The sequence below is a fragment of the Hipposideros armiger genome, unplaced genomic scaffold (assembly GCF_001890085.2).
Source record: "Hipposideros armiger isolate ML-2016 unplaced genomic scaffold, ASM189008v1 scaffold_58, whole genome shotgun sequence".
NCBI classification, from domain to species: Eukaryota; Metazoa; Chordata; class Mammalia; order Chiroptera; family Hipposideridae; genus Hipposideros; species Hipposideros armiger.
In genome coordinates, this window is record NW_017731408.1 from 4,645,684 (window position 1) to 4,649,106 (window position 3,423).

Here is a 3,423-nt window from a genome sequence, read left to right on the forward strand (position 1 = left end):
TGACCTTCACCTGCCTCCTTCCTTAGGCTTGTCTGTCCTGGTTTGATGCTTTAGCCCAGCTAACTCACCTATGTCCCAAGCTAGCACCAATAAGAGGGCTCAGGCCTACATTTAGGACATTTTTGTAGGGTCTTGGGTTGCAGGGTCTTGGGTTTCCCACCCCACTCCACTCCTCAGCTACACCTTGCAACTGAATTTCAGACTGCCGCACCTCTCTCAGCTGTAAGGAAACAGGCCAGTGCCTCCCAGCTTGGCCCCAGTCCCCTACCCTACTTGTGTGAAAAGTGGTACCTTCTTTCTTCTTCCAGGAACCCCTACCTACTTCCTGCTCTTCCAGGAATAGGATCTGAAAAGCTGACATGTAGTAAGGTATGAAAGACTGATCTGGCCTAATGTGTTACTTCTACCAAGATTGAAATTTAAACTTGAGATAAAACGCGAAACCAAACATATGAACTTCTAAAGATAGAGTTTTAGGAAACAGTTAGCTATTAGGAGAGAATTATAGGATCAATTTAAACAAACGAGGTGACGAAGAGTAGTTGTATAAAGCAATTTCATAATAAGGTCAATATTTTATTCTTATATCGGGTACTTAGACTGTCTTCTGCATGCTTCTTTTTTTTTTAAAGATTTTATTGGGAAATTGGGGGAGGGGGACAACATTGGGGAATCAGGGAAGGGGAACAGACAAGTTGCTGTCCTTTTTGGTCTTCAGTCTAGTTGTGAAGGATGTCGCTTCACTGGTCCATGTTGGTATTATAATTGCGCTCTTCCAGGTAAGGCAGGCAGTTGCTCACCGGCCATTGGATGNTACTAGAGTCACTCGCATCTATGTTATTGCTATGTCATTTGACAGCTGACAGTTCTAGCTTCATTCTAAAAAAAATTGAGTGATTTGGTTGAGTTTTGGAGATTTCACAACAAGTTGAAGATGGAAGATGAAACTGTGCATCTTTTCCATATTTTACTGTTTTACTTCCATAAAGGGAAGAACACACATCAAGCTTGTGAAAAGTTGCATAAGGTTTACAGTGACAATGTTCTACAAGAACGTCAGTGCCAACGATGGTTCACGAAACTCCGTGCTGGTGATTTTGATCTCAACGATGCTCCTCAGTCAGGGAGGCCCACCGAGGTTGATGACAACAAAATAAAGGCATTGACCGAGTCAAACCCATGTTACATGACATGAGTGATTGCAAAAACATTGAACATCCATCATTCAAGCGTTCATGACCACCTGAAGAAGCTGGGATACTAAGCAAGCTCAATGTTTGGGTTCTGCATGAACTCAAAGAAGTTCATTTGACGGTGAGTATAAACATCTGCAATATACTCATTAAACATGAGGAAAATGATCCTTTTTTGAAGGGAATGATAACTGGTGATGAGAAGTGGATTGTTTACAACGATGTGGTGCACAAACGGTCTTGGTCCCAACATGATGATTCAACCTTGGGCCATCAGACTTCCACTTGTTTCACTTTCTTTAAAGCTCCTTGCGTGGTATAACGTTCAATTCAGATGAGGCTGTAAATCAGCACCTTGTTCAGTTTTCCACAAATGAAGACAGGTCTTTCTATGAACGAGGAATTATGAAGCTCACTATAAGATGGCAAAAGTTTATCGAACAAAATGGGCAATATATCATGGATTGATCTTTGTTCTTTATATAAACAAATGACCTTTAAAAAACATAAACAAAATACATCATGACTTTTCCAACGACCCAATACATGGAAGCAGTTTTTCAATGCTCACCACATGGTTCAAGCTCAATAAGACTTGATAAATTGAATTCTCTTAGTAGCTTAAAGGAAGATACATCCATTGGGAAGTCCAAAGAAGCTCAAATCAATGTTGACAATAATATGTCTATTTTTCTAATAAGTAAACCATATATAGACCTAAGCTAAATTTATAACTTGAGTCCTCAGATTTGGGTTTCCTCAAAATAAGCAGAAAGAAAATTACATGTTGGCATGTTGAACATTAGTCCAACCTAAAATACCCCACTAAGGGAAACAAAGTTATCAGTTAATATATTTGCTTTGTTTATAAAAATAGCCCAGGGAAAGTGAAAATGAAAATGTTTTTTGAGAATCTAAGAACAATGTGCTTTTAGTTTCATTATGTAAATCAAAGACAGGAAAAACAACATGGAGTTCTCCCTGTCAACAGCCATAGCATGGGTTTTGAGCTTAACTCCATAAAGCTTCATCAGATATTTGGGGTGTCTGGCTGAGGGGTAAGGGTGTTCAAAAAGGTCTATGGATGGACTTTAGAAAATTAAGCAACCGAGTGCTCAGAGAAAGAAAGATTGTTCCAATTGGAATTATATCCAGAACCAAAAATGGCCAAGAATCAGCCATTTTCCATACTGGCTGGAGATTAAGAGATGTTCTGAGGTTGCCTTGGATTGAGACAAATTGGAATGGAGAAGTCAGATTTCCATGTTTGCTGTGCTAAATTGGTCTGTTACTGAGTTCCTGGTTGGCTGGTTTGTTTCTAGCTTCATGTAGTTTACAATTTGAGATCCCTTACCCTATGAAGGAATTTTCACCACTAAATGCCATCCCCAGAATAATTACAAGAGCAAGTGAGTGTGGTAAAACCAAAACAAAACAAAGGGGCCAAGTTATAGTCACAAGTTATATTCCTGTGTTTCAGGAAAACTCTGGTGCTTTTGTCAAACAAATTATCTTTGGAGGAAAAAAAAATTATATAGTATTCCCAAAGAAGGAGAGAAGGCACAAAGAATAGAAAATGTTATCAGGTCAGCAAAATGATTTATCTCATCTTAATGCCCACATTTGCATTAAGCTTCAGTATTGAATGAGGGCAAATGAAATACTTATAAGACTTGTATCTTTGTGTTAAATTCTAACTAGTTGTTTACTACCTAACTGTGATTACACGATAGTCCTTTCAATTCAAAGTCAAATCCATAAAGAATATGCTGTGTATAAAAGTTAACTTTTTGTTGACACTTGAAGGGCCTTGTTTCATCCATGACTTATGTTACTTTTCTTGAAACGAGGATTACTGTGTGTGCTTTACCTTGAGTGTGGAACAGTGACCTCCCCGTGGTAAACAAAGATATGATTTGTAAAAGCGCAAATATTTACTGAATGTTTTGCAAGGAAGACCAGAAGGTAAACCACATTCTTGGTCGATAACTACTGTGCCAGTAGGTTACTGAGAAATGACCTGCCTGCGGGATTAAGACAAGCTCCTCCATAACAAAACACAGTAGTCAAAATTCAGAACACGGTGTTTCATCTTTTGTAAATAGCACAGAGGAAATTCTATTTACCAAAATTCAGAAAACCTATTGCTTAATCATGCAACCGTCTGGGTCAGAAAACTATCCAATATTCTCACATTAATACTTCCTGTGGGTCTCAGCCAATATGCTGT